General features: G+C 40.8%; 1 protein-coding gene across 2 annotated transcripts in view; it reads right to left on the reverse strand.

Annotated features, from left to right (window-relative positions):
* Positions 1–20,031, reverse strand: part of TLN2 (talin 2) — a 349,917-nt gene that overhangs the window by 221,493 nt on the left and 108,393 nt on the right. Inside the window, exon 3 of one of the 2 annotated variants that reach the window (XM_084641186.1) lies at positions 2,892–2,979. The exons of the other annotated variant lie outside the window; for it this stretch is intronic. The gene's annotated coding sequence lies outside the window, so the exon portion shown is untranslated. The remainder of the gene's footprint in view (positions 1–2,891; positions 2,980–20,031) is intronic. 2 annotated transcript variants of the gene reach the window in all.

Here is a 20,031-nt window from a genome sequence, read left to right on the forward strand (position 1 = left end):
AACAAAATCAATATTAAATAAAGTTACTACAATTTTAAAAAGCTCCCGCTTTTATCCCACTCTGGGAGAAGTCCCTGAGACTTCATGACATCCACCAGAAACTTGGCCACGGCTATCAATTTTACAGAAAAGGTGCTCAGATACTACAGTGATGGATGGCAGGGAAAAACAAAGATTGTTAACAGACGAGACCAGTGGTTCTCAAACTTTTGTATTGGTGACCCCTTTCATACAGCAAGCCTATGAGTGTGACCCCCCCCCCCATATATTAAAAACACTTTTTGAATATATATATTTAACACCATTATAAATGCTGGAGGCGAAGCAGGGTTCGGGGGTGGAGGCTGACCGCTTGCGACCCCCCCCCCATGTAATAACCTCACAACCCCCCCAGTCTGTATTAGACTATGAGGAGCAATGGCTCCAAGCATGGCAGTGTACGCTCAATTAAGGGACCTTTTAGAGAGAATTTTATGAGCTTGGATGCATTTACATTTCCTAATCAGTATATGGCTACCATTCAAGGCATCACGCAATATGAACATATACAAGTATTTTTGTCAATTGAAGACTTCAGTTGGCCACATAACTTTGTGGTATACCTTTAGACTCATGGGCTCCATAGCTACAGACCCTCCTCTACCATGTACATATTTTTAATTGAGGATCAACACTTGTTTTTAGAAAGCTTCAAAAATTGTACAATTCATAAAAGGAATGTTTTATACCAAATGTGTATCAGGAACTTCATAAAACAAGCAGCCCAAGACAGCCCTGAGGAGCTTACAGTTTAGAATCTAAGTATCATATATGTGGGAAGAAGCAAACAATTGAAAGGTGCCAAGGAAGGACAGAGTAAGATCATGTGGTGGTGCTGTCTTCATTTAGTGATCCAAAGTCTCATCTTATTCCTGAATACACAAGAATCCAAAGCACACATGATTAGCACGTAAACTGTGGATTCAAAGCAGGATGTGCACCCAGCCCTCTCACCTCCCAGCAAAAATCTTAAAGTTGTTTCAACTCCCAAGTTGCCTGACCACTTCAGAGAATGACAAAGTGAACTGAAGTGACAAGTACAGCTGTAGTCATTTGTGTCCTTTACGCGTAGGAACATGTCATTTTACACACATGGCTGCCATTAAAAAAACAGAAAGATTGTTTTGAGCAGGCCAAAGTGAGAGAGTCACGAGTGTACACCAGGCCTCAAAAGTCTCTGGATTCAAACAGCCTTTTCCACCAGATGAAGTTTGTCTGCTCATGATTTTCCCTAGTCCTTTTGTCACTTTTCTTCCAAAGTCTACTAATATGGACCCCACCTAGTCACCTTCGGACTTACAGTAACTCCTCACTTAACGTGTCCCAGTTAACGTTGTTACGTTGCTGATCAGTTACAGTACATGCTCGTTAAAAGTTGCGCAATGCTCCCTTATAACATTGTTTGGCAGCCGCCTGCTTCGTCCACTGCTTGCAGGAAGAGCAGCCCACTGGAGCTAGCTGGTGGGGGGCTTGGAACCAGGGTGGGCTGGCAGCCCGCATCAGCTCCCCTAAGTTCCCTGTGCAGCAGCCGCCCAGCAGCTCAGCTGTCCCTCCCCACACCGCCCTGTGCTGCTCCTGCCCTCTGCCTTGGAGCTGCTCCCGGGAGCCTCCTGCTTGCTGTGCAGGGTGGGGGAAAGAGGGTTGCTAATATCAGGGTGTCCCCCTCCCCTCGCTCCTGTACCCTATCTTCACAGAGCGGGGGTCGGGGCGGGGGGGGGGGGAAGGGCTCAGGAGGGAGGGAGCTTGCTGGCAGCAGCTGCTGTCTCAACTTGCTGATCTACTTAAAAAGGCAGTGTACTTAGAGTGGAGTCAACATACTTAAAGGAGCAATGCGCGTCCTTCTCTCTCTCTCTCTCTCTCACACACACTCTGTCTCTCTCACTCACACATGGTGTGTGTGTCTGGCTCACACACACGCACCCCCCTCCCCCGCCCCGGGCACTTTGGAAAGTGGAGGGAGTGGTGCGCTCCAGTGGGATAGCATGGGTTCATCATCACGTTCTGTTTCCACAGGGAATGCTTGCAGCCACTGCCATGCTGTGTCTCCTCCCTTCATTTGTGCTGCCTTGTAGAGTGTGAGGTTCCATTAACAACGTGTTAACCCTTGAGGGCTTAGCCGAGTGCTAGTTAATCATTTGGTAGTAACACGTTCCCTGGGAAATATCCCACCCTCTGACTCCACCACCTCAACGAAGCTTCACAATCATCATTGCTGTGTACAGTACCAAATTGTTTGTTTAAAACTTATACTCTGTGTGTGTAGGTATAGTCTTTTGTCTGGTGAAAAATTTTTTCCTGGAACCTAACCCCCCGCATTTACATTAATTCTTACAGGGAAATTGGATTCACTTAAAATCGTTTCACTTAAAGTAGCATTTTTCAGGAACATAACTACACGTTAAGCGAGTAAACATTAAACACATTTGTTCCCATGCAAGTAAAGATCTGGTCCTTCATCCCACTGCTTGGAGAAACTATTTGCTGGATGTTTATACCCGAATGCTCCTTTTGGAGACAGTTAAAAATAGCGAGGGACTTGCATGGCCAGTGTAGCCTTCACTAATTAGACTCCTCTGGCTTCTATTCACTTAATGTTTATTTGAAGCCCTCAAAGCTCAGACACTACACTTGCTCTTCAGCTTGATTTTTCTTTTATAACATATCCGGAACGTTGAGCAGTTCATACGCTTTTCTAAAGAAAGTACTATGGTGATTAAAGCATCTGGGCCGAAGATAAATAGAAAAGATTCTTTAGAAGTATTAAAGTAAGTTTTATATCACTAGAGCACCCACTGAAGTTAAACCACCATTAGCCATTCAAATTTACAAGTAAAAGTAAAGAGAAATCTTACCTCAAAATTTAAGTTCATTTAATTAAAAAAAAACCAAGGTTGGCTGAAAGTGTTGCTTGACCATAGGGAACATTTCCAGTCACCAGATCTGTAACATCAGGAAATAAACAAATTACTTTCTTATTCACTATCCATTCACATCTAGTCTTCCAGTGCCTCATTGCAGCACACTGGGAAGGAAATAACTCAGGAAAGTATGAGTTTCCTTTTTCTCCATGAGAGTCAGAAATTTGCAGTGCCAATAAGGATAGAGTTGCTCAGATACAATTTTAAGAGAATGAAATTAAATGTAGGTCTCTACATCACACATTCAGACTGACATTTAAAAGCTGGTGTTCAAAGAGACATGACCCGAGTGCAGCTCAGTACCTTGCTACAACTTATTAATATTGGTTTCAAACAATATTGTTTTTTAATATTAATACAATATTAATATAATGGTTTGAAACATAAGACAAAGCCTTTAAAAAAGACTGAAAAAGTGAATTGAATAACCTCTGTTTCTAATTTTAACAAAAAAAAACCCATAACATACAGATTTCAATCTCATTTGCACAGGACAAAAAATACGTCACTGAGTCTAAGCGTGAGTTATAAGTTTAAACTTAAATATCTTTTCTTTGAAGAGCCGTGAGAAGAGCAGTACTTTTTCTTTGAACACTAGCAAAAATTACAGCTTGGTGTTCTTTGCTGTGGTAACCTCTCCAAGCATAGCAATATGAAAGGACAAGCAGAAGCAAGCCTGAATTGTACTGCTGCATACATTCCTCAGACATTCAATGTGAGCGGAGTGTATTTTTTAAAATATGTATGTTTCTTGATCTTTTTCTTTAGTATCCATCCCAAGTTCTTGGCACTTTACAGCAACTGAAATATATACAAAGTCACGTTACTGCACTCTGTTCCATATTTTGACCATCTACGTTTCAGTTTGGTCTACATTTCTTTTTAGAAAGAGAATGACGTTTATGGCCTTGTCTACACTAGAAAGTTGTACCCCTTTTGTCATACTAGTAAAGCTAACTGCATTTATTTTAGGGGGATTGAACTAATTTATGTTGGTTAAGAAAGTGATCAGTACCAGTATAGCTCTTCCTGTATGGGAAGGGAAATAAACTATAACAGTATAAGACACCTTTATGCCAGCCTAACTGCACCCACATTAAGGACTGTACCAGTATAAATTTAACTGTATCAGTAAAAAAAAAATCCCATTCCTAACGAACATAATTAGACCAGTGCAACTTTCAAGTGCAGATCAGGCCTATGGTAAAGCAACTAGAATATTCAACTAAACAGAGTCAAATAAAAGCAGCCATCCTGTGCCCTATGGACTGCTCGCTTAAATTCAATTTCTTTCTAAAGATAAAGTCATCTTTAACACGCATAATTTTGTATACATAATACATTCCCTTAGGAGGTTTGCGTACAAAGAATTTAGTTGGACACAGAAATTGCATAGGTGTTATTATAAACATGTATTCATATTACAACACCACCCAAAAGCCCAGTCAGTATAGGGCCCGACTGTGCTAGGTCCCTACTTTCAAGAGCTCACCGTCGACTTTTTACAATTATATTTGTAGAAGTTAACTGATACTATTCAAGAGTAAAGGTGTTAGCGCTCCCAACTGCATCAAACTGCATTCAAATGTCACAAATCTTCTATTTTAGATATAACTGATCAGCTATCTGAGGTAGCATTAAGTGTTACAATTTGTACAAAACTGAAAATTTCTAAAAGGTGTCAGTTACTTGACTTTAAATATTAGTGTCCAGTTACAGTTTTACGGTCACCTGCATCTCACTACACCAACACTATTTCATGTTCACTGATACCATCATTTTAAATTCTTTGTTAGTAAGGGGCATAGTCTTTGGGCCCTGTTGGATCTCCAACTTCTTAGATTATCATGCAATAATCAAGAGTGTTTTCACCTTAAGTTGGCGACTTAGTTACTGTAAGCCCGGTCTTTGCCACATCTACATAGAAAACTACTTGCATGAAGAGTGAATTATATTTGGAGACCACTGAAACCTCAGCTACTGCACAGGGTGGCAGCCCCCCACCCGGTGTTGCTTCTTGCTAGTAGTCTATGACACTGGATATCCATATCCACCAAGCATTTTCCTAGTTCAGTGTAAGATGCTGGTTTTGACCCAAGTGGTTTGGAAACTGGTCACCTTGGAGATAACCCCTCAATGTCCGTGATGCTCAAGCAAAGGCAACTCTGGCACTATCTAAAAATCCTGATGTAACTAGTGAGAACATGGTGGCATAATGTTCAGTGAGAAGTTCCTAACTTAAACTTCCTCTGACAAAGCCAGCGTGTTGGCCTTCAGATCACTTTGAGAGGCTTATCTACTCAGACAAACTTTATCCAGACATATGGGAAAGTTTGTTGTTCCTTTCACAATGTGAGGATGTATTTGTTGCACATGCTAAATATGAAGAAATTAGTAAAGAGCATTGCAGAAAACAATTTGGGATTTATTTTAAGCCTGTCTTAAGCAGCTACATGCTGCTGAAACTAGGAATTACTTGAACTTGTATTAGGTAACATAGAACATTTACAGTCTAGGAAACTGAGATTTAGTACACACTGTACAAGTTTTGTGTTTGGGTTTTGGGGGTTTTCTTTTGCTTTCACCAATGTTATATTTTAATGGCTTTCACCAATGTTATATTTTAATATTCATCTGAATATTAGGCAGCTGTGTAAAGACCTTTGTGTGTTTATTTTTCGACAAGATTTGTTGCCACTGTGATAGCATTTACTTTTCACTTCTTCTCAAAGTGATAATTAGAGCTAACTAGAGTCTAAAAATGTATAATTATTGTTTGTTCATTCTTTTGTCCTCATTTCCTGAAACGCAGCCAGAAGAGGAAACTGAACTGCCTAAAGCTTGCTCAGCAAATTATCTGCTCTGAATCCTTGAACGGTCTACAATGTGAACCTACGTAAAGTCTAACCTCTTTTTATTGGAAAAAAAATGAGCACACACTACATAAATCCAGATTCACCTACAACGTGTAACAGGACCTTCTGACTGACTTTTACACCGACACTTATTTTTAGCTAAACTGTAGTTTGATCACTGCAATATCTGATCGTACAAAATTATTAATCTGAGTATTGGTGATCTGAGTCCAATGAAAAGAGAAACACCCTCTGCAGTAAAAAGTTAAGTTATCTGATATTCCTGGGTCAATACCCTTGCAGAAGTCTATACAAGACATATTGTACACTCCAGGTGGATGACTCATCTGTGGTTACAAAACCATTTCCCAGTGATTTCACATCATGAGTCTCAAAAGCAAGGTGGCTAACTGTAATAGTCTCAAGGAAATTATGACTGCAGGTTTACTGAGATTACATGGACAGATTCTCTCTCTCACTTACACTATGTTTTTGAATTTTGGAAGATTATTCTGCCAAACTATTTCCCTTGAGTTCATGGACATTTTTCCTATTTATATGATGCTGTGGAAAAGCAGGATGGTCTAGCTAACCAAACATGAACTGCAATTCAGATGTTCCTAAATTTTAGTCCTGCCTGTGCCACCAGTTTGCCGTATGGTCTTACCTATGTCACTAAATCTGTATCTCAGCTTTCCCACGCTATGAAATGGAAATAATACTTCCCCACTTACACAGAGTACTGTGAAGTTTAGTTAGCTATCAGGACTTCAGAATTGTTTAGTTTCCTTAGCAACAGGGCTATGTACATAAGGCTCTGCAGCCACTCAAATGGCTGTATTAATGGTCAACAAGATGTCATACAAACTGAGATGACTGTTTGCGCCTCAGCCTGCCTCTTGAAAAGCACTGCAGGAGAGTAGGCTACGTAACTAACTATGTGTGAGGGAATTCAGGGCATGCAGCAGCATGAGGGTCACAAGTGGCCCACACGCAAATCTTGGGATGCTGGAGAAAGTGGCTGCCAAGCCCAAGGGTGTACTAAATGCAAGAGCAGAGCTCCACTTTCATCGCGTTTGGGATTTTTCCCAACTGCTCAGCTCCTTAGCCCTGCAACAAAGGAACCATGTCCCTTTATGGCTTTGGACTTAGGTGGTAGCTACATAATGCACCAGGCTCCTCCTGCTCTAAGACAGTTCATCTCTTTCCACAATGCCCCTGCCCCCTCATTTCATTTGATTATTTATATTTGATGCTTTTGATCATACAACGTTCTCAGAACACTGCATAAACAACACCCTAGTTAAAAAGCCCTTCACAATTATGAACCTTGGGCTATAGAAAACCCGGTCCCTGGATCCCACCTCAAGCCCTGTTGGTGTAGAGGGGCCCTAGAGCTCCCCCAGCCCCAGGGACAGAAGAGCTGTCCGCCCTGGGTGCGGAGGAGCTGGGGAAGCTGTCAGCTCGCACTGCAGGGCTTGAGGTGTCAGCCGCTTCCCCTGCCCCGTTCAGGGCTCGTTCATTATAATGAACCCGACTATAACAAACAAATAGCTTAGATTCCCAGGGGTTTATTACAGCAATGATGTACTGTAATTCCATTACATTCTTCTGCATCAATTGGTGTGGGGAGGCTTAACACATATTTAGGTCTGATGTACAATGGGCCATTAATGATCTTACCAGCTTTGCAAGGCAAGAGGAATGATATCACCCATAATTAAGAACCGTACCTACCAGTGTGGCCAAGCATGCAACAGGTTGAACGGCAGGCAAAGTGGTGACAATAAGCATCTACATATAACCAAGAAAAGGAGCTACTGACCTTTCTAAACAGCAATTGCATGGAAGCAATAGCCATGGAGCAAGCCGGTACTGAAAGCAATTAAGAGCAGCATGAGTATAGACAACGGTAACTGTTAAAATCTAACTACCACATAAGAAATTTCCTTTTTGGTTTAGTGCTTTATATCTGTGTCAGGAAAGAAGGAAATTCCATCTCAACAGAAGTTTAGATAAAGATGTACAAATGAATCACAGAAAAATATTTAAAAACTGAGCAAATTACTTAGCCTCTACCTCAGTTCTCCCATTTTTATAGAAGGGAGGGAGGTAATTTAAGGTTTGTTAAGCATTTGAGACCCTTTGATAACATGTTCCATATAAAGAAATACTATTTTATTAGAAACTTAAGTTAGTTGAGATGGTTATCTGAAAATGCAGATGGGACTTGTTAGCGGGTCACACCACCACGAAGCGGCAAGTAAAACAAATGAAGAAATAGTGTGTCAGAAAATGGCGAAAGAGAATGTGTGCAAGCTGCAGCTAGCTGTCCCTTAGTTGAGTGCTTTTTAAAACAAAAGGAAACAAAAAAACCTGAATGGTTACTGGAAGTATGCACACATCGCGAAAGACATGCAAACTTTTACTTATTAAACACAGAAGTAAATAAAATGATTTGAGTAGCCTTTTTCTGTAAGGGGATCAAAATATGAACTTTTCATACAGCAAAAATTCACTAGTATTTATCATATGGAACTCCCTCAGAACCAATACTCTAATTAAAATAATGACTTGTCTCTATAACAGAGTTGGATAAAAATGGCTTCCCAAACCAGCAGGTATGCCTCCTTGTATAAGAGGATAAACTAGAGCTATCAGCTTTGAAACTTGGGCCAGATTCTGATTTTACTCACACCAGTGTAAATCCACACTGTTTACTTCTGAGTTAACTTCTGATTTGCACTGGTGTGTAAGTGAAGGAGCACTGCAAATACATCTAATTGCTTCTCCCTTCCTTCAGAGCAAATCTGCTAAACCAGTGTACATTACACTGGCATAGCTGGGAGTCAGTGGCATGTAATGATGCAGCTCTCCTGACATCGACATCAACTCCTTACCAGAAGAACATTCCAGAACTTCAGCACTCACATCTGGATGAGAAAAGACACTTATATAGACTTATTCAGAAACCAGAATTGTTCACATCTCACAAATAGTTGTCACAAACCTTAGCATGCCGCTATCTTGAAGAGACTTAAATCCTAAGAGTTTCCAAATGGTTTTCATTTGGATAACGGTTCGTTGCCAAAAGCCATTAAGATAAAGCTTTAAATATTTTATATAAATGTTCCTCTAAGGTGCTATAACAACACTTAGCATGAAACATCAAGCAATCACACCAAAACACTTACTGCACTACTCTTGCTTAATAGGCAAAACACTGATTAAGTTATGAGAGTCCAACCTCATTTATGCCTGAAGCTACATTTCAATTACAGTGATGGGGGGGGGGGGGGAAGAGCAGTATTAGGTGTTGTACTGTGCTCTGAAACCAGTAAGATGTTCTAGTTACAGGAGTTGAATAAAATAATACTGTGAAAAAAACAAAAATGGCAAATTCTAATTTAACTCTGTCACATGCAGCACCCCAAGACCCAAATGTTTTGGCATTTTGCTTGTTTGGGACCAAAATAGCATTTTTCTTACTATATCGTCCAGGAAGGATGTTGTGGGATGTATGGACAGGGAGAGAGAAGGAAGATTTTCTCCCAAATATCGGACAATCCATAGATGCTAAACGCAATTCATCTTCTTGCAACCAAGTTGAAATGATGCATATGTTCCTTTGAAAACTAAAGCTTAGTGCTTCCTTAATCACCTTGAATTCATTTGAAATGCCACTCTGCAAGGTATTGTAGGGCTTGTCTGCTATGCATGAGCAGAAAGCTCATTTCATTGAGCAAAATCCAGTTCAGAAAACAGAACGAATCAGCAACACTGTGTATCAGTGACTGACTGTACATGGGCCTACCACCTGCTTCCCCTTGTCCCATCTACTACCTTTACTTGTGCTATGAGGAAGCTGCTTTTATCATTTCAATTTAGATTCCCCCAAAGACCTTGGACAACCTGCTACCCAGTTCTGTTGCACATCCTGAACAATATTAGACCATGAACTGGGCATTAAACTGTTACTGAGAGATACATTTTCTTGGGTGAACAGTGAGGTTCAATCTGTGAACAAGATTATAAGATTTGCATATTTAGCCTGATCTTAGATTAGTCATTCATATTGCAACGTATAATTTTTCAGTTGCTTTCATTACAGAAGGCGGGGAGGGGGATGTTTTCTTAATTATTTTCTTTTCTTCATCTTCCTTTTTCTATCAGCAGATGAAGACAATCTTTTTGTCTCAATGGCACATGTAAGGGATGAAGAGTTCACAGCTCAAAGAAATCTGGAATTTCAAGATCAGTAATAGCGAAAGCAAGCTTGAATATCTACAAAACCAAATGAGCCATTGCTCAAGGACATTGCACCAACCATTTCAGGGAAGTGGTCTGGAAAGGTATAGAAGACCTCAAGAGAAATCAACAACTTCCCTCTTCAGTTTCTTCTCAGTCCAAATGCTTATGAACTCCCAATGCTCTAAAAATCCAGCATTTTGGAACTAAAGGGTATGTCTACACTACCCGCTGGATCACCTGGCAGCAATGGATCCAGTGGGGATCGATTTATCGCGTGTAGTCTAGACACAATAAATCGATCCCTGAGCAACTCCTGTACTCCACCGCGAGAGGTGCAGATGGAGTCGACAGGGGAGCAGCAGCAGTCAACTCACCGCGGTGAAGACACCACGGTAAGTAGATCTAAGTACATCGAATTCAGCTACATTAGTCACGTAGCTGAAGCTGCGTAACTTAGATCGATCCCGCCCCCCAGTGTAGACCAGGGCTTAGTGTCCAACAACTAGCTGCAGCATCTGAGAGTCAATGCATGCAGTGATACCTGCAGTATTACCAATCCCAAAGTGTTTAAAGAGCATGAACCGTTCCCCTCCCGACCCCTAAAAAAATAAATCACATTTTGGGTTTTTTATTTGCCTTCTGGTTCTTGGAACCTTACAGATATATTCATGTCACAATTTCAAGCTTTTCTCCACAACCATGAAGACGATTAAAAAAAGTTTAAATGAAAATGAATATTTTCATGTATTCACATGACTGCAGGAGCTGACGCTTTAAGGAAAATACCAAGTATGAGTTCAGTGGTAGAATCCTTCGAGTTGGCAACAACCTTTGATGGGCATAACAGAATTTGATGAAGTTGAGCATGGGTACCTAGGTGGCTGCTTTATGAATTTCCATAGCTACCTCTATTATTTGTTGCTTATGAAAGGAGGACCAAACAGATGGAATGAATGCTCTGCAAGTCTGTTTGGATCTTCCTTCTGAGCACTAAAGCCTTATTTTCCAGGTTTTTGGACATATTTTAAATTAGGACCTAGTTGCCAGATCAACCTTTCCCAAGTCAACTGTTTGCCACAGTACATTAAAAGGTCTGACATGCAGGCCATGTGGTGGTCTGTCCTCTTAAGAATTCCCTGGGCTTCCCGTAAACAGGGAACACTACCCCCCCAGCCCTATTTTAGTCTTTCACTCTCAATGCATGCACAGTGGTGCCTCCCCTAGCACACATCAATCACCCTCGGTCCACTTTCAATTTTAATTACTCCATATTTTCTGCCTTCGCTCTGGGACAACCCCACCCATTCCAAACTGCATCTTGTGATGAGACAGGAGCCGAAAATGGAGCCTATCTATTCTCCGAGCAGGAACAAGAGTGGCTTCACCTCCGCTTCTCTGCTTAAGAGCAGTATGTCCAGCTACAAAATATGGCCAAAGCAAGCAAAAAACCAACAGCCGCATCTGGTCCACGTGACCGTGCCAGTGTGTTTAACTGGCCTGGTTTCTTCATAGCAACAGCAACTAGACCAAGTTTTGTAGCTTTTATTCAGTCCCTTGCTCCAAAAAATGCAACTCTCCAAATCTGAAGCCTTCCCATGACTTCAGACACCACTCAGGCCCAAACAAGGCTCTACTATCCTTTCGGCAGAATGGCTACCTTGTTCTGTTTCTATAACTTACATGTTTTGAAATCAATAGGTTGTTGGCCTATCGCTCAAGCCCCAACCTGGGGGGACCAGTGTGCTACTTTTCGTCTAGTACCTACCCTTTGGCCTGGGCAGCCCTACCAGAAGCTAAAACTCCCCTGGGCACAGCTTTGAGGGTCATTGGAGCACATAAGCCTTCCCACTGTGCCAAGATGCAGTCCCCAGGGAAGGAAATAATGCAATAACTGACATAAATTAATGTATTTTTAAAACCGTACGACAGGAATTTCACAAGGAAAGAGTAAAATATTCTCCAAGAGGCTGTATGTCAATAGGTTGAGTCTGAAATTTCCACATCTGCACTCCAAAGATGTGAGAAAGTGATATGTATTTCACAGTATAGAATCAACAAGGACACTAGAACTGCTCATTCCACTATATTTTCAAAGGAATGTGTGTGATTTGATACCTACATTAGTCTTAATCAGCCCTCCCTAGTCAGTACAAGAGATATGCTGACCTTAAGATCACTTGTTAAGTATTGAATTTACTTTGATATTAAGTGTCTGTCTTGTCTTTCCATTTTTTCATAATTTATTCTGGAGAAACTTTTATGGGGGAATCCTAGAACACAAATATTCTCCCGCTCTTGGACTGCTCAAGTACTGGAATTAAGTTTCTGAATAAAGCAGAGGTTGGCTTTCTTTCTAACTCCCATCAGGACTCCCATATTAACTTCAAACTGCACAGTACATGGACATATTGAAAACTGGTTCTGGTTTTGTCCGGAAGAAATACAGAATCATGTTTCATGTAGAGTTCAGTCAATTAAAAAAAAAAAAAGATTTACTAGAATTTCAGCCAGCCTTATTTTAAATAATTTATTAAGGCTGTGGTTGCTGCAAATATTCCTGTACAGTCTCTCCTGGCAAGTTCTTTGAAACACATTTGTCCTGAACGGTATGTCATTTTGGCATCAAAATGAATGCCTTTCCTTTGATGACACAAAGTAAGTCTGACGGATTCAAAGGAGTGATCTGAAGTAGAATGTAGTCATGCTTTACTGCCCTTCTCATAAGCCAGGCAGGCACTGGGAAGTGCCAAGTGTCAAATCCATCTACTGCTCTGTCACTATGCGAATGCTATGGACTCTCTGAAGACTGCTACAGATAGAAAGAATCCAGCGAGGGCAAAGTACTAGCCATCGTTAACTGTGTTGGACTTGCCATCTCTAATACAAGGAGTTAACTACAGTCCAATCATCATCAATTGTTCTTCATTTAATGAATGTATAGTGGCTCTAAATTTAAGCACAGGACATATATATTTATATTTTGGTTTTAAAAGCGTAATTTTCACTAACATGCATGGTAGTACAACAAAAGCCAGGTAACACTGGAGTGAAATAACACAGTTTCCATATCAGAGTGCCATATGCATAAACAATAATCTGTCTGCGCCTGATTTGGAAACTATCTGGAAGCAGTTTAAAAAAACACAAATAAGGTATTGAACATAGTTTTCCTGGGAGTGGAAGGGCAGAGGAACTTTCCTTTGAATAGTTTCAGTACTTCTCTACTGAAGGCATAACCCCTAAACACTAAGCAGGACACTTGTGCTGCAAAGAACTGATCTCCCACTCTCAAGTCAAATCCCTTGCAACTCAACAGCACCACAGACTCAAGCAAGTAGTCAGACTTGTGTCAAGATTAATCAGGTTCATTAACCCTTTATGATGACATATGATATGGAGCCAATCAGCTAGCTGGTAACTTTTCCCGAATATGCTTAAGGGATGGATGACCCAGCCCTGGATTCTATGCAGAACACCCAGTCTCAGCAAGGTCTTTAGAGAGTAAATTAGGCTCAGTTTTTAAGTTTACAGTGCCTGCTTGCGTCAGCTTGGAGCATTTCCAAAGCAATATTAAAGGAAACAAAACACACGGAGGTATAGCAAGATCTTAACAGCTCTAAACATACCTTGAGATTTTTCACTAAGCACTGCATTGACTATTGCTCTCTTGACTACTACAGTCCTTAAAACTGTGAGTGAAGTCTGATTTCCAACATGACCCAAAAGGTGGCTCCCAGCACTTACAGTCATAGGCCTGCAAGTCATACTTTGAATACTGTCATGGCCACCGGACAAAGGGCAACACAGACCTCTTTAGTTTTCAAGTGCATCTGTTAGGTGACAGATCCGGCTTCCTGCACCTCACTCTGGATAGAACTGTGTGTTCCAGACACAAACGCCGCCTAGATTCCCAACCATGTTACTAACACAAGACTTGATTTTGGTAATTGTAACAGGCTCCCCTCAGGAGCTTGTGACAGTATAAGCATCTTCAAAACAAAGCATTATTTATTCATTCCGCCAAAATGCAAAGCACGTAGAGTAGAGGATAACCAACAGAAAGTCCACTGGTCCAAGGGTCTGCCTGACACCTCAAATTATCCTTGACAGAATTTATAAATTCTCCTCAGCCCAGCGAACTCCATCTCTGGCAGGGAGAAGCTGCTTGTCCTGCTGCAGAAGGCTCCCTGTCTCAGTCAGTCAGCTTTCATTGACACGCTTGGTAGCCTCTGGCCCCACACTCAAACCCTTCCTCCTCTTTCAAGCATCTTTGAGGTTCAGTATCTGCTTTGATCCCAGGCTCAGTTTTGGGAAGAGTACGCCATTCTAACCTAGATGGACCTAGACAGGGGGTATTACCCAGCTGATAGCTCCCCTCACACCACTACATCAAGGAGCCTTATCTTTGCTATTTTCCATTTTTTTTTATTTAAACTCCTGGCTTTCAGGCAGGTTAATATCAAACAGCTAACCTGAGGGGAAAGGTATTTATATGAAATACTACAAAGAACTCCCTCTTTCTCTACAAGGTTCTGTTTAATGCAGATATCTTGCGCCAGTGTAGTCAATAAGTTAAATACAGGAGCTTCTATCTTCTCATTACTATTAACAGCGATGAGCTTCTCCCCCCTGCCCTGAACATCCTACCCAAATAGTGCGTAGCTGTAATAAGGAAGCTACATAAACCTTGAGGTTCATTGAGCCCCCAGCAATGTAGACACTTAATCCTTTTTAAAAGGATGTGTGTTAGTATCTGAAAAAGAGTATCCACATCTACCACAGATAAAACTGTCCCTTATTCCCATATCCCATTCAATCAATTCCCTCAAGGAAAGCCAGAGAACAAGTTCACCTTTGTGTGCCCTAAAGGTCAGTACCTGAGCTCTTTTTGGCCAAAGGAAAATCAATTGCTATAGTCATGGAAGACTTCGTTAACTTGAGTGGGCTGCTCCCTCGGGCACCCTAGACAATTACAACTACTGCAATACCACACAATTAGTGGTTGTCATATAGAATCATAGAATCATAGAATATCAGGGTTGGAAGGGACCCCAGAAGGTCATCTAGTCCAACCCCCTGCTCGAAGCAGGACCAATTCCCAGTTAAATCATCCCAGCCAGGGCTTTGTCAAGCCTGACCTTAAAAACCTCTAAGGAAGGAGATTCTACCACCTCCCTAGGTAACGCATTCCAGTGTTTCACCACCCTCTTAGTGAAAAAGTTTTTCCTAATATCCAATCTAAACCTCCCCCACTGCAACTTGAGACCATTACTCCTTGTTCTGTCATCTGCTACCATTGAGAACAGTCTAGAGCCATCCTCTTTGGAACCCCCTTTCAGGTAGTTGAAAGCAGCTATCAAATCCCCCCTTATTCTTCTCTTCTGCAGGCTAAACAATCCCAGCTCCCTCAGCCTCTCCTCATAAGTCATGTGTTCTAGACCCCTAATCATTTTTGTTGCCCTTCGCTGGACTCTCTCCAATTTATCCACATCCTTCTTGTAGTGTGGGGCCCAAAACTGGACACAGTACTCCAGATGAGGCCTCACCAATGTCGAATAGAGGGGAACGATCACGTCCCTCCATCTGCTCGCTATTCCCCTACTTATACATCCCAAAATGCCATTGGCCTTCTTGGCAACAAGGGCACACTGCTGACTCATATCCAGCTTCTCGTCCACTGTCACCCCTAGGTCCCTTTCCGCAGAACTGCTGCCTAGCCATTCGGTCCCTAGTCTGTAGCTGTGCATTGGGTTCTTCCGTCCTGAGTGCAGGACCCTGCACTTATCCTTGTTGAACCTCATCAGATTTCTTTTGGCCCAATCCTCCAATTTGTCTAGATCCTTCTGTATCCTATCCCTCCCCTCCAGCGTATCTACCACTCCTCCCAGTTTAGTATCATCCGCAAATTTGCTGAGAGTGCAATCCACACCATCCTCCAGATCATTTATGAAGATATTGAACAAAACCGGCCCCAGGACCGACCCTTGGGGTACTCCACTTGATACCGGCTGCCAACTAGACATGGAGCCATTGATCACTACCCGTTGAGCCCGACAATCTAGCCAGCTTTCTGGCTATCCCATACCTTTCCTTAAGGTATATACCCTAAAGGTATATCCCATACCTTTCCTTAATCTGCAAGGAACAAAATTTACTATGACCAAAACAAACCAAACTGTTTGACTAATAGCATGGTTGACTCAGCTCCAGATAGAAATTAAGCTCTCACCAGACCAACATCTGGTATACTAAAACACACCAGGATTTTTGGTCAGAATTCAAAAGGCAGAGTATGAAGTTAGGTTAGGAAAGTTGTTTGTGGGACTGTTTGGCAGGAGGACAGTACCACAAACACACTGATAAATTTGTATTTTCAGGCGTATTCCTGCTTGAAGCTATCTTGAAAGTTGTTTCCAGGTTTGATAAATATGCACATGCACGTCAGTGAGCAATAACAGCACAAATATACAAAGTAATGTCAGTCACATATTTATAAACAACCCATAGGATGAAATACGTCTTCATGAATTACTGTCAGATTTCTAGAAAACAAATCATTAAATATCGAAGTGTTTGCAGACAATTCTAACCAGAAATAGATTCACTGGATAAGTGGTTTCAAACTAGTAGTTCACTTAGATCTACATGGAACTATGTTTGAATAAGTTTGGAAACAGTACCACTGTGTGAGAATTTATGGCTTTACACAGTGCTGAGGGAGTTTACATGGCAAGATTGTTTCTTTCCATGATTCTAGTGGCAGGAAAGCATTGAAACATACAGAAGGAGATCGAGAGCACAAATTACTTCTGCAACTGAGTTTAGCATTCAAGTAATAGTTGTCATGTTTCCAAGCAAAAGACTAGCAATGTTTATGTTCTGAAGAGTAAACGCTTTAAACTATTGCCACCTTTCTGTGGCTAGATAAAAACTGCTGAAAAAAGCACTGTACACATCAAAACTCATGTCAATCCATGCACTATTCTTGTATGCTGACTTTAGCCAATTCAGATTATGTAGTCATTTGAAAGCTTATACATTTGAACACTTGCTGGAGGCGTTTCATCCCCGATGTTCATATAAATCCATGTAATTTGAGAAATACCTTCCAAGATGCTTGAGTTTAGGAACTAGAACGAGCATTTACTGGACTCAAGCTGGCAGAAAAATTGAATACATTAATATCCTTACTCTATAGAGCTTTACAGTTAGTATTGCAGGCTTATTTCATAATAACATGGAAGACTAACCAAGCGTCCAAGATGCTACGATCACCACCAGTGGTAACCAGTTAAGAGAACAAGGATTAATGGTGGGACAAGCAACACTGAAATACTTTCCCTTAAGTTTTTGGCTAAATCAAAAGGTGAAGCCCTGTTAAAGGTCTGACACTGCACATGCATAATATGGTACACATAAACTCAGTGGTTATAAAACTCGAAGCAGAACAGCCGTCAGAGTAGAACTTCTCTTTCACAGTTAAGTAGCATGGGAATCAGGGCTACTCAGTTAGTCTAGTTTCAGACACTGTTACACTGCTTGCTGTCAAGCACTGCATTGTCAAACTGGATTCATCTTAATTCTAACACATGGATTCTGAAAAGCTTTACCTACTTGTTCTGCACACTAGCACTCTGTTTCTTGGTCTGCAGATTTCTGGGGATTATTGGACGGGTCAACTCACAGGCCAGTTACTCACACCTGTTATTGGACGGGTCAATTCACAGGCCAGTAAGACAAACTTAGAGGACAGACTTAGAGTCCTAGAGCCCTTCTAATTTTGAGGTTCAGTGCTGAAAGGCAAGACAGAGTTTTGAGGAGTTTCTTCAGTTCCAGTTTATTACATTTCATGCTCTCACTGAGTGAGCTACTTTTTCCAACAAAGAAAAGCTATCACTGTACCACTAACCATCTCCTCCCAACTACAAACAATATGTAGTAATGTTAGCAGCCACGGACACAGGCACACATGCTTCTATCTCTAGTAATCTGTAGAGTGAACGTATCTGGACGAGCTGTGTTACTGGATACCAGCTACTTGTAACTACCCCTGGACCGTGTAATAAACATGATTTGTACTGGCTACATAGCTGTACTGGGCATAAAAGCAAATGGCATTATCTCTTCACAGCACGTTTGCTTTATTCCCAACCATTGTGAAGTATGTTTCATTGAGCTGCATGTTGAGAAAGGAGCAGTTTATTTGTTATTAAACTAACATGATATCTCAAGGTGTGAAAGTTATCTATAAATCTCTAGCCATCATCACTTGATTCAAACACTTCTTGACAGTTTGTAACATTCCACTCTTTTCCATGATACCTTCCAACAGTTCACATTCACCTTTTCCACTGAACAAAGTTAGTCAATCAAAACAAGTAGTAAGTTGGTATTACACCATAACAAGGTAAGTTTTAGTTGCACAAGTTCACTTGATTTATTGTACAGCCAGAAAAAAATAAGAAGGAAGAAGTACTGAACAACACTATTGGGATTTTCATCTGAACAAAAGTTAGTAAAATCCTGGGTGTGTTTTCCTGTGTGGCAGGTTTTTTTTATTATTCTTATTATTCCAGTTAATACAAACTAGAGCTGTTTTTCATTTTATATTTTGTCAGCCTCCACAAATTCCAAGCATTAAAAATGATTAAGGTAGTGCCATAAACTTCCTTCCTTGGTCCTCAGCTTATTCAGCACAGGTTATATTTTCTATGAGTGTGCATGCACTTTAAAGACGCTTAAAACAGAGTGGGACTCAAGTGACCTTTTAAAACTGCAGGGAACATTGTGGGTCATATTTAAAGACATTTTCACCTGTCCAAAGTTGATAAGATTCCACAATCAATATGAACACAATTAGAGTTTTAATGATAGTTCTTAAAATGAAATTAGAAGCCCCAGAAACAAAAAACAGACCACAGTAATATCAGTTTAGCTTTAGGACTACACTTAGACAAGAACAAACATTTAAGAAAGCACTGCTGACACTGAATCATTATTAATTAATTTAGGCTATCACATATAGAAGAAGCAAGTGTTCAGGCATAAAATACCTCAGACTTTTAGTCAGGGAACCTGAAAACCAAACCCAGAGGTTGATTTGGCTTCACCCTTGCAATCCCAGTGTCAACTGAAGCTACGCCAAAGCCCTAACAAGACCAACTGAGCTAATTTAAATACAAAGCATTGATATGGTTCTATAAAGTATAAATAATTTAAAGTCAACTACTGTACACTAGTCAAATGAACACCGTATTTTGCAATGCATTGTCCTTGCTTTTTGTTTGCTTAAAATTAATTGAGAATGAGTCTCCGTACACTTGAACATTCTCACTCTGCTCTGCAACATACTTAAGAGAAGCAGAAGCATCAGAAACACTCAGTGCTACTATTTTGTTTCTTCCACAGCTTAACAAATACATTTCCTCTGCTAATAAGACTCCCCATTGACTACTTATCAAGGCTTATGTATATATTGCATGAGTTAAACATCCCATGCAGAGCAACCATGTCAAATTACAGAAACTCTGTGAAGACTCAGGAACCGAGTATGCAGCCAGCAACAGTTATTGACCCATTTTATAAGGTCTCCGGTGTGACCCTACTGCTAACACATTCATTTCTCAAGTCAGTCTTATTTCTACCTGCATGAAAAAGGCAATACTAAAAATCCCCAAGACACATTTAACTGCAACAGACCTGCCTCCATAATGTATTAAGGGAAAACATGTAGCAACCTCCAATAAAAATGACTGAAGGAGATGTCTTGTTTTGTTCTTTACTGTGCCAAATGCTTTCACATGTTAAATTATTCCCTGGTAAAAATACAAGAACAGAATGTTAGGTTTTTCACAGTACTCTTCAGTGCCATAAGATGAACTAGTTAATGGACCGGTCTCAGCAATTATCAATCAGTGCCCCTGGATAGGCCAGTACTGATCATCTGCTGAATTAAGTTAATTTGTGGC

This window comes from Lepidochelys olivacea, assembly GCF_965140295.1.
Source record: "Lepidochelys olivacea isolate rLepOli2 genome assembly, chromosome: 10".
In the NCBI taxonomy this organism is placed as follows: domain Eukaryota; kingdom Metazoa; phylum Chordata; order Testudines; family Cheloniidae; genus Lepidochelys; species Lepidochelys olivacea.